Source organism: Cottoperca gobio, chromosome 12 (genome assembly GCF_900634415.1).
Source record: "Cottoperca gobio chromosome 12, fCotGob3.1, whole genome shotgun sequence".
Lineage (NCBI taxonomy): Eukaryota > Metazoa > Chordata > Actinopteri > Perciformes > Bovichtidae > Cottoperca > Cottoperca gobio.
The window spans coordinates 20651588-20664688 of record NC_041366.1 but is presented as its reverse complement, the minus strand read 5'-3'; positions in this window follow the sequence as shown (position 1 = coordinate 20664688).

Sequence of the window (13101 nt, the reverse complement as noted above, 5' to 3'; positions counted from 1 at the left end):
TATTCAGTAACCAGGGAGAGAAGAGGGCGCCGGGTTTTTTTTTTTTTTCGCACACTCACTCCTCAGCTGATGTCATCCGCAACGAATCAGACGCCTCCGGAAGTCACTGAGATGTGAAGCTTTGTATTGTACATTTTCATCAGTGCTGGACTCCTACTTGTTACTCAAAACTAAATTGTACTAGTGTCCCATTTAGTATTTTCTATTACAATGGTGTTTGTTTGGTATTTAAAAAAAAAAAGGATTTCAGCTCAGTTGTCTGAGCACAGAGGTGATGCTGCTGTAAATATGATCCCAGAGGTTTATTCTCTGCGTGATGATTGCTTTGTTTTTATAAGGTGAACACAAAGGTTGGATAAGAGGTTTATTCTTATTCTGCGTGATGCTCTACTGCCACAGTTGTGTGCCACTGTGCAATTAAAATAAAGTAATTATTTCACACACAGTTTACAGCAGAATAACGAGAGATGACAGGAAATGGTCAGCACCAACCCCTTAAACTCGAGGCCTATAAATAAAGCTTTATTTTATGTAATTTAATTGTAGTTTAAGAATAATTTAGAGTACTTATTCAGAGTAATTTACATTCAGGATAGGGGCTACAAAACATCACCACTAATTAATGAATGAATGAATGAATATATATTTATATTTATTTATAAAGTTCCACCAGACATGTTTTCATCATAATATTTAGCATTTTTTCTTTAAAAATACAGAACACACAATACATTGTTGTTCTTCCAATATCACCACAGCAAATCAAATGTATTAAAAATATTAGAAATGAACCAAGCATAGTCGAAACATGCTGTTTCTGTCTTTATTCACCCCATATGCGTAACGCTTCTAAGGCTACAAGTACTCTTTATATGTAAAGACAATTGACACAAATGTCTGATCGCAGTATCTTTGATCTCACTCAGGTTGTTTCCTCGCAGTCTAACAGGGAGTTTCAAGAGATGCACTTGAAAAACAAAGCAAACAAACAAAAAGCTCTTTGATTGTGGAAAGCTTCCATCTAACAAAAACAAGTGTATGAAAGAAATATCAAATCAGAGGAGGGTTAAAGAGGAACAACTACAAATGAACGGATCAAAGGATTCCAGTCTGTCATATTTTATCAGAAAGGTAACAGCGCGTATGATTGTTATGTGTAGATGATAAATGCAGTTGGCAGTGAATAATAAGGCCATTTTATTTCTCGATGTAAACATGAAAGATGCTTCCTCCTCCTCCTCCTCCTCCTCCTCTTCGGAGGGTGATCTAAAGTAGCAGCTAAAATGTGGCTCTTTGTGAAAGACTTCAGAACTGTAGCCGACTGTTGGAAGAACAAACGTCACACATTTGATGGCACAGGATGCATAAAAGGATGCGCGCACAGACACACGCACACACACACACGCACACACACACACACACACACACACACACACACACACACACACACACACACACACACACACACACAGACTTTTATGCTGGATGTCCCCCTGGCCAGCCTCATTGATGTGATTCGGTCTCATGGATGGGGCCACTGCAGGTGCATTATCGACTTTAACAAGGCTATCAGGAACAGGAGTCCACTCAGCAGCTCCTGGATGTGAATATTTCAGAGCCTTTGTGGCCTGCTGGGCTGGGCTTGGTCATATTCTCCTAAAGCCATGGGAGGGGCAATCAAACATTCATCATACACAGCTGGGAAAGAAGGAAGGCATTAAAAATACAACAGGCTGCCACCAAAAGTCTCCCAGACACAGACAAGGATGGGATGAGCATGTGTATGTATCTGTGTATAGTTTTCAGGAGGATTGACAGATAAGCTTGCATGCATACACATGTGTGTGTGTGTGTGTGTGTGTGTGTGTGTGTGTGTGTGTGTGTGTGTGTGTGTGTGTGTGTGTGTGTGTGTGTGTGTGTGTGTGTGTGTGTGTGCAGACAGACAGTTAAAAAAATGAAAATGTAAGGATTTTAATAATTCAAAAACCCTGAACCCTTGTGGGTCTTACAAAACCTCAAATCCTGCGATGCCCCAGGTCACTTGTAAAAACAACAAAGAAGTGAGATGCACTGTATAATGCACTGGGTGAGAGATATATTCAGTGAAGGAACAAAAGACAACACACAATGGAAAAATAATAAAGAAATATAAGTATACACCTACAGGTAACAGTATTAGTTTGCACATAATGATCTGAACACTTATTGAAAGGTGATTTGACCTTTGTGGGTTATAAAACAATAGGATGAATTATACAATCATTTTCATCCCCCTATACACTGTATATACTGTATTCATCCTTCACATTGTTGATTATTTGCCAGGTACTGATGTCCATTTTACATCAAATCATTTTGCAGTATTTATGAACAGGGCCCCTCCTCTGTTCAAGCTCTCTTTGTTCACTCATGTTGCTTTAGTGCAGCTCGCCACACCTCTTTCAGCTGGCAAATGCTGCCAAATCCCACTTTGGTGGCAACGTTTTTAGGTCTGATTGAGTTACTTCAGAAAAGTACAAATATAGTGTGGATACGACTTCAGAGCTCATGCTTTTCTATCCTTTGTCTAAAGCTCAGAGCGGATTTCGGTTCCTCTCATAGCGCTGAAATCGTCACCTCATCAAAGTGACTAAAGCGACTGCTTTCTTTAAACTCTGCTTAGTTTTGATACTGTCCACCACTCAATTATGTCACAGTCTGCTCCATTAATTCTCACCTCAGCCCCGTTCTTTTCCACACCCGGCCTCCTCCTCACCTCACCAGCCAGCCACTCCCACCTCATCACCTCACCTTGGGCTCAGGCTGCTGCCAATTTACAATCAAGCCTCTCCCAGTCACTCGCTCAGTGCCAGATTGTTCTACGTTATGCCAGACTCTCCAGCGATTACCCCAGGACTGATTTCCTGTTACCGACCCTGCCTATCTCCGACTTACCCGCCGCGTCATATCCCCAGAATACTCACCAGCCTTCTGTCCCCGACCTCGAGCTTGGCTTCCACATCTCCGACTTCGAGTTACCTGTGTCTGAGTGAGATCCTCTTCTGTGTGAGATTATCTCTGCCTGTGTCTTGTGATTTCCTGTACCTGCTGGTTCTGGTGAATAAACCTTTGTGTCTACTATTCCTGGTTTCCTGTGTGCTGCATGTGGGTCCTTACACATTTGATTGACAGTTTGGAAAATTCCTACCGTTGTGTTAGAAATGGGAGGATCTGTTCCACATCTGCCTCCCTCATCCGTGGTGTCCCCCAAGGGTCAAGTTGAGGTCCTCTTTAATTTTCAATACTCCGAAAATTGTTCTGTACATGTGTCAGTAAATCTATTTTAATAGTGTCTGCTCACAGGGTTATAGCTTACTGCAACCTCACGTTTGACAAACAAGTATTCAGGGTATTTTGTTGGGTGGGCTAGCATCTTCTTAAATTGTACTGTTTTTAACCTGATTTATTTTACTGTTTTTTCAATGTTCCAACTTTAAAATATTCTGATTATTTCAGCATATTTTGTACTTACTGTTTCTTTTACTGGTAAAGACACTATGAGCAGTGTTTTCTTAAATTAAATATGTAAAGATTCATACAAGAAGTACATACACTAGAAGTGTGTGGCAGATCCGCCTGGATCTTCTTATTTTGCAGTGTTTGGGATGTTTCTGGGCGTCAACTCCTATAAAACGTAGCGACCAGCTAGATCGTAAGCACGCATCCAAGAGAAAGCTACAAAAATGGCAAAGAAACGCAAGTATAGCGAGAGGACAAGGCTCATTCCAAAACGAGAGAGAATCTGTGGCTGGCGAGCACCGTAACCCTGGTGGAGCCGGGGAGGAGGAACCATCTTCGAATGTTGTCTTTACAAACCGTAGCTTAAAAATCTCACTCATTGTGCCTTTATGCACTTTCTTTTTTAAACTAAAATAAAGTTCTTGTTACAATTATTGCATCAAACTGAGCCTGCACTTGCTGTACTGGTTTATTTTCATTATTTGTTGGCATGGAGACAGCCATCTGCCCTCACTTGGCATGGGGCCACAGTTAAGACCTTATTGCCATGGTGAGAGAGGGTTTGTGGATAAAACATCTTTTCACTGGCTGCATCTCGCCGGCTCCTCCTGTGCAGAGTTGGCACATAATGTTCATGTGCACATCAGTTATTAACATTTACATTAATTACAACATTAAATACATTTATTTTAGTCCTACACTTTAACTGATATAAATCACTACACACCTTTAGCAGGAAAATCACAGGTGTAACTAGAAACATGTCATTTAGGTGTCCTTGTAAGTCATGCAAGTGCCAACTTCTACAGCGCTAAAGGCCAAGCAGTGGCACAGCCGACCAGCGCCATGTGTTTATCTTGAACAAGGTTGATCTGTATCTTTATATTACAGTTATCACATGAGTGTTTGAATTGTTAAACCTTCTAAACCTAAATTATTTGTTGTTCAATGAAGAAAATGTGAAGTGGATCAATTGACCAATGGTGGAAAGCATCGAGTATTGTAAAAATATATATATACGTTATGCTTTGTTGCTACTCTCCTATCTCAGCGAGAAATGTAGAATAAAAAGTATTACATGAAATATTAACGCAACAAATACAAATGACAAAACTACAAACAATTTTTAAATAAATAAAAATAAATATCTAAAACAAAACAGCTTTACAGACTGTACAGGTTACGACACCCTCTGTCCTTAGACACTTGCATATCACAAGGAAACACTTCCTAAAAGAAACCCCACAATTAAAGGGGGAAACATGGAAGAAACCTCAGGGAGAGACTGAGGAGGGATCCCTCTCCCAGGACGGACAGACGTGCAATAGATGTCGTGTGTACAGGATAAACAACATAGTACAAATACAACATTTGACAGAAATGATGTGTTGAAAAAGAGAAAGTATGGATGAATCCAGGAAAATGTCAAAAAGGCTTCCCGGTGTCCAGCAGGACCAGGGCAGCAGGCGCAGCCACGATTCCTGATCCTGACGTAAACTTTATCAGTGGCAACCTGCCACATGAGACACAGAAACTCCGGGGATGATGCCCCGGATGATGAGTTAGTAACATACATTTACATACATACATACAGATAGAGAGGGAGAAGAAGAGAGGGAGGGGTGGAGAGAGGAAGAGAAGGAAGAGAGCAGGGAGGTGTCCCCCGGCAGTCTAAGCCTATAGCAGCATAACTAGGGGCTGATCCAGGGCAAACCTGAGCCAGCCCTATAAGCTTTATCAAAAAGGAAAGTCTTTAGCCTGCTCTTAAATGTGGAGAGTGTGTCTGCCTCCCGAACACAAACTGGAAGCTGGTTCCACTGGAGAGGAGCTTGATGGCTGAAGGCTCTGGCTCCCATTGTACTCTTAGAGACTCTAGGAACCACAAGTAACCCTGCAGTCTGGGAGCGCAATGCTCTAGTTGGTTTATAAGGTACTATGAGATCTTTAAGATATGCTGGAGCCTGACCATTAATTGATTTGTAAGTCAGGAGAAGGATTTTGAATTATATTCTGTATTTTAGTGCAGAGCAGCTAATACAGGAGTAATATGATCCCGTTTCCTTGTTCTAGTCAATACACGTGCCGCTGCATTTTGGATCAACTGAAGAGTCTTAAGCGACTTTTTGGGACAACCTGATAACAATGAGTTGCAGTAATCCAGCCATGAAGTAACAAATGCATGGACTAGTTTTTCTGTATCATTCCACTCATTAGCCAGTATTTCAATCACATTATCCGCAAACCTTTTTTTAGAAAGTGTCCTTCACCCTTAACTATTTATCTTTTCCATTTTAAGGCAAGATGACATTTTCTTAAGCCATTGTTCATACTCTAACAACCAAGTGCATTTATTTTACAATAGGAACATATCCTTTAGGGTTTGTAGAAATAAATAAATAATACAATTTGATTTGAAATATTACTTTCTACTCTTAGCTATTTGTTACATTGCAGATTAAGATTTCACATACAAAGCACACGATCACCTTAAATTAAATATAAAATATGATACATTGATTTTGATTAAACTACCCTAAACATTGTATAGAATTGTGTTAAGTAGTTAAATTTAACGACACCACCTCGACCCACTTTAACATTCAAATGAAGCTTTAATGTCAATGCACTTTTATTCTCGAATTCTTTTAGAAAATACTTCTGTATTTTTACATAATTAAGAAGAATGCAGGCCCTTTACTTGTGATGAAGTATTACAGTGTGGGACTGCTCTTGCTTTTGAAATTGACTCATATCCATTGAATCATATCCATGTTCCTCTCTTTACAGCTACACCAGTCTGCCCTTTGCTTGAATTATAACTGCTTACAAAACTTACAAAACGTAAAAGATACAGCAGTGAATAACTACGTGTGTGTGCAAGAGATAGCAAGAAAGGAAAGTGTATCTTGAGAGATTAGAGATGCTGTGATGTGCAGGGTTGTCCATTATAATCAGAAAATACACACTGGTACTGCAACATTCTGTGAACATCAAAAACGTGTTTTTCTACAGTAGAACACTGTCTCTTTACTTTGGCCTTTTAATGGTGATATTTTATACAATCTTTAATGCTGCTACTTATGCCACTTTAAACTCATTTAAATGCTTTTATTAAAGCTGCTATTTTATCTCTTAACTATTAGCCTTTTCCACTTTTACTATTTTTATTCTGTTATTTAATACTATTTTTAATGCTATTTTTAATGCTATTTACTATTTTTATTCTGCTATTTTATACTATTTTTAATGCTATTTTTAGTGCTATTTCACATTTACATCAACACTGTGATTATTGTACTGTAAATGCTTTATAGTATTTGTACACATTTTTATGTTTTTGCTGTGATGCACTTTGGGCTGCAATTCTTGTATGAAAGGTGCTATACAAATAAAGCTTATTTTATTATTATTATTATTATTATTATTATTATTATTATTATTATTATTATTATTACAATTACAATTAAAAATACATAAAATACATTACAATATAGGACACAATATAATCCTGGAGAGGAAAGTTCAGGTGCACAGACTCCATCACTGAGGAGTCGCTCTGCTCTGGCTGTCTCTGTGGTATTTCTCTGGGCTAACCAACACCCTGCTGAGCTGACAACACCAATGTGTCAACCCATTGTGTGTGCGTGTATGTGTGTGTGAGAGACTGTGTGGGTGTCTGAACATACAATTGACCGATAGAGACAGAAACGGAGGGGCAGAAAGTTCAATCAATCAGTTTACATGAGCCCACTGAGAGTTTTACACGCTCTGTCATGACACGGTACAGTATACTGTACATGCAGTATTCCTACTATGATGGCTGGGATTTACCATCACATTTGTTAAGAAGCAGAGAGCAGAAAATTATAGTTTCTGACCTAGTTTTTCAGGATATAGCTCACAAAGACAAGCAAGCTCACAGCTGTGGTCTGTGTGTGTATCTGAACCCGCTGAACCCTGTTGTGTCTGTTTCAGATGACTGCTGTGCACCGCTAACCAGCGCGCTAACTGAACGTTATTAACCATGCCAGTAGCTTTAGGGAGGCTAAGCTCGTCAGCCCACTACTTTGGTCTAGACTGTTTGGTCTCAACAACTATTGGATGGATTGCCATGAAATACAGAGCACATATAGGCCTACAGTATATCCCAGAGGAGGAATCCTATGACTTTGATGATCCCCAGACTGTGTCCTCTTAACACCACCAGCACGTCAATATGTTCTGGCATCAGTCATGGGATCCAGACGATGTATAATTACTTTCGTGATCCCCTGGCTTTTCCTTCAATAGGACCTAACACCAGGAGGTTGACAAGTTCATCAAGGTCAGAAATTGAATTTGCCAAATACCTGCAAAACGAATGACATTCCCATCAGCCTTAGTTGTACTTTGTGTTTAGCGCTAACAAGCACATGTTAGCATGCTTAACTAAAAACATTATTTGTGCTAAACATCATCAGCATCTTAGCATTGTCAATGTGAGCTAGTTAGCATGCTGAGATTAGCATTTAGCTCAAAGCATGCTAGCCTCACAGGGCTGCTAGCATGGCCGTAGACCTTTGGTCTTGTGTTAATTATACCACTTGCAGAAAAGGAAGCTGACTTAAAGCTTTTAAGTCAATACTATAGATATACAAGTATAATGCTGAGTCTATAAGAAGTGGATGTAGTCACTGTGACTTCACGCGTGACTTGAAGCCTTGAGTTTGGTATTTTGTTTGTCGCCATCTTGTTTTTTGCAACCAGAAGTGACACGAGATGATGGAGGTAAGTACAACTGAACGCTAAACAAGACATTTTTAAGCGACCGATGGACAACAGCGCGGTGTCGAACTGTCAATCAAAAGGTAACCGTGCCCTAAAGCGTACCCTGCTTTATCGTCTATAAGCTACTACTCTAAACGGGACAATAATTTACAAAATGACTTGACTTGAAACTAGTGATTGAGACTATAAAATCATTAGGAAAATGTTTACTAAGGTAATAAATTAAGTAGACTCATTTCCTAATAGACTTCTATACATTGGAACGCATTGTTGCCAAACAACTCCATTCCCACCTCCATGCCAATCACCTTTTTGAACCCCTCCAGTCTGGTTTTCGCCCCCTCCACAGCACAGAAACGGCACTACTCAAAGTCCTTAACGACCTCCTCACCTCTGCTGATAGCGGTTCCCTCAACATCCTAATCCTCCTTGACCTGAGTGCAGCCTTTGATACCGTGAGCCATAACATCCTGCTCTCCAGACTCAAGGACATCGGTATCGAGGGTACTGCACTCAGGTGGCTCCAGTCCTACCTGTCCGACAGATCCCACTTCATTTCCCATCACAACCACAGCGCCAGTCACCCAAGACATCCCCCAAGGTTCAGTACTCGGCCCCCTCCTCTTCACAATCTACATCCTCCCCCTCGGTCAGATACTCCGCCACTTCAACCTGGACTTCCACTGCTATGCCGTCGACACTCAGATCTACCTCAGCACCAAATCCCCCCATAACCCACCCCTCTCCCACATCGAATCATGTCTCACAGAAATAAAAAACTGGATGCAACACAACTTCCTCAAACTTAACAACAACAAAACTGAACTCCTCCTCATCGGCTCCAAATCCACACTCAGCAAAACCTCTAACCTGACACTCACCATTGATGGCACCACTGTTTCCCCCTCTCCTCAGTCACACAACCTTGACGCGATCTTCGACCCCACCCTCTCCCTTGAGCCCCATATCCGCCATATTGTCAAAATGTCCTTTTTCCACCTCCGCAATATTGCAAAAATCAGACCGTCTCTGCGTCCAGCAGCTGAAAGACTGATTCACGCCTTCATTTCCTCCCGCCTTGACTACTGTAACTCCCTTCTATATGGCATCACCACAAGCTCCATCAACAGACTCCAACTGGTCCTGAACTCCACCGCCCGACTCCTCACACACACCAAATCTTGGCACCACATCACCCCAATCCTCAAAGAACTCCACTGGCTACCTGTCTCCCTCTGAATCAACTACAAACTCCTGGTCCTCACTTACAAAGCCCTCCACCACCTAGCCCCCTCCTATCTCACTGACCTCATCTCCCCCTTCCAACCCCTGCGGTCCCTCAGATCCACCTCAGCTGGTCTCCTTTCCACCCCCAAATCCAAGCTGCGCAGCTTTGGAGACAGAGCCTTCTCCAGGGCAGCACCCATGCTCTGGAACTCCCTCTCCCAAGACATCCGTGACTCTCAGTCCCTCTCCATATTTCAGTCCCGCCTCAAGACGCACCTCTTCTCAACTATCATTTGCTAGCCCCCCTCCCCCACTTCCCCTACTATTGTAAAGCGGCTTTGAGGTCTTGAAAAGTCTGAAGAACTTGCATTATTCCTCAATAATAAAATAACTTCAATCAGAGCCAGCATCACTTATGATGCAGACACAGAGAACATCTGCAAACATTGTGATGTAACCATGGGAACATTCACCTGCATCACATTAACTGAGCTTCATAAAACTGTGATGGAATGTAACTCCTCCACCTCTTGTGCCTACAGCATTCTTTAAGCGGATATTCGACAGCATTTCAAGTCACGTCCTACATATTATAAGCACGTCTCTTCTAACGGGCATCTTCCCAGACGTCTTCAAAACAGTCGTTATAAAATCCTTGCTAAAGAAACCTAACCTAGACAGTAATACGCTGACCAACTATAGGCCAATATCTAACCTTCCATTCATCAGCAAAATACTAGAAAAAATAGTCTCGGTCCAAATAAATTCCTTTCTTAAAGAAAACTGGAGGAATTTCAATCAGGCTTCAGAGCATGCCACAGCACCGAAACTGCTCTGACTAAAATAATTAGTGACCTCAGACTAAACTCTGATACAAACAAGGTCTCAATTCTTATCCTGCTAGACCTGAGTGCAGCATTTGACACGATTGACCATGACATCCTAATTAATCGTCTAGAAAAACTGGTTGATCCCTCTGACTGTATTAAACTGGTTCAGAACATATATCAAAGGGAAAAAGTATTTTGTCAGGCTTGGAGATCATGTGTCAGAGAAGCATGATGCCCACTTTGGAGTTCCACAAGGGAGCTGCCTCGGTCCATTACTGTTCTCCCTATACATGCTACCACTGGGGGACATCATCAGAGAACACAATATGTGCTTCCATAGCTACGCGGATGACACACAACTGTGCATCTTTGCTGAACCAAATGATGCTACAGCTATTAACTCCATCACCACCTGTCTGTCAGCAATAAATAAATGGATGAGCAATCATTTCTTAAAATTAAATGAGAGCAAAACTGAAATCCTACTAGTAGGTCCTGTAACAAAAAGAGAGATGATGCTGAATAACATGGGGAAACTTACTCCTTTGATTAAACCTGAAGTCGCAAGTCTTGGTGTTATCATAGACTCAGATCTAAGCTTTAAATCCCACATAAACAAGGTGACAAAAACATAATTCTTCCACCTTAGAAATATAGCTAAAAATCAGACAATTTATAAATCAAAAGGATGCTGAAAAACTAATCCATGCTTTTATCTCAAGCCGACTCGATTACTGTAACGCACTCTTTACCGGCCTTCCAAAAAAACCAACGGAGAGACTTCAGCTCATCCAAAACGCTGCAGCGAGGCTGCTGACTAGAACCAAGAGGAGAGACCACATCAGTCCAGTGTTAGCCGCTCTACACTGGCTTCCAGTAACTTTTAGAATTGATATTAAGGTCCTCCTTCTTGTATACAAAGCCCTAAACGGAACCGCACCAAGTTACACTGCCAACTCTCTAATAAACTATGTGCCCCCAAGAACATTACGATCATCCACTACTGGTTTATTAAATGTTCCCAGAAACATCCAAAAGAACATTGGGGATGCAGCCTTTTGCAATTATGCACCAAAGCTATGGAACACTTTACCTGCAGACATTAGGGAGGCAAGCTCGCTCAATATCCTCAAAAGTAAACTAAAAACATATCTCTTTACATTAGCCTTTTTATGGTGATATTTTATATCTCTTTACTTTAGCCTTTTAATAGTGATATTTTATATTTTTTTATCTTAGCCACTTTAAACTAATTTAAATGATTTCATACATTTTAAAGCTTGGGTTTCCTGAAGGAGGATCATTTAGTGTTGAGGAAGTAAGAAAGTTAAAAGTAAGGTTGAGAGAGCAAGAGGAAAAAGTAATGTCAAAGAGAAAGATTAAATCTGAAGCGTTGAAAACAATTGAAGAACATAAAAGACAGTTTATGTTATGGGAGAAGAAAGCAGAGAACAGGGACAGGAAGAAAGTATGTGGATTATTTGCAAAGACAAATATAGATTAAAGTACAGACAAAGGGATTATGAAAATGTCAAAAAATGTGTAAAGGCTGCTATTTTATCTGCTATTTTAATTCAGCTATTTTTGGTACTTCAGACTCATTTACATCTACACTGTGATTATTGTACTGTAAATGCTCTTATCCTGTCCTTGTACTAATTGTTATGTTTTTGCTGTGAAGCACTTTGGGCTGCAATTCTTGTATGAAAGGTGCTATACACATAAAGCTTATTATTATTATTATTATTATTATTATTATTATTATTATTATTATTATTATATCAATTCAATTTATTATTATTATTATTATTATTATTATTATTATTATTATTATTATTATTATTATTATTATTATTATTATTATTATACAATCTAATTTATTTTTGTAACCAGTGGAGTCGCCCCCTGCTGGCAATTACAAAGAATGCAGGTTTAAGGCTCTTCCGCGTTGCCTTCACTTCTCAGACACGGAGGTTGTGAAAAGAACAGATTGTTCCCACTCTACAGACATCTCTCTGTCAGCCTGATTAAGATTCACTGCATTGTCATTCTGATACGAGCATCTTCTCTGTTTTCTTTGTTAGTTCTGGATAACGCTTGATATATTCTTTCGGCTTGCACACACGGGAGGAGAGACATGGGTCACTTCCTCCATGACACTCTAACTTCACTTTACTAAGTGATCTACAGGGAAAGGAAAAGTATTATTAGCTATAGCTAAGTGAAAAGGCTTTTTGGTAATGATCCCAAGAGGCATTAGCTCTGATTTAAGGAACAGAGCCAGATGTCAACAGAAAATGCATTGTGGTGCAGAGTGGTGGAACATTCCTGTGAAATTCTAGGATGACACAGCAGAAACATAGGGAGTAATGTTTCATAATGTCCTCTGTTTTCAATGTGCAGGAGAGTTTTTAGTTGATGCAGCTGCTCAGTTTCTTGCAGATGAGAGTGCAGGACACGCTTTGCCATAATTAGACTGACAGCTCCCCCTCGTGGTGACACAGTGACGGGGCAAGAATGACAGTCATCAATTTAAATGTTCTTATGAACTCATTGGCCTCAGTTATTGTTAAGCATTTGCTTTACTGTAATGCTGCCTTGATATTGTACGATATTATAGAAATTATAATTTTGCTGGCACTTTAGTCCCTGAGTAAATTATATATTGTTGTCTTTAACACAAAATAATGACAATAAACAATCTAACATCTTGCATTTTGGATATTTGGTGTTCATTCTTGTAGTAGATTTAAAACAAGCAGTTGTGGAGGAAGTAAGT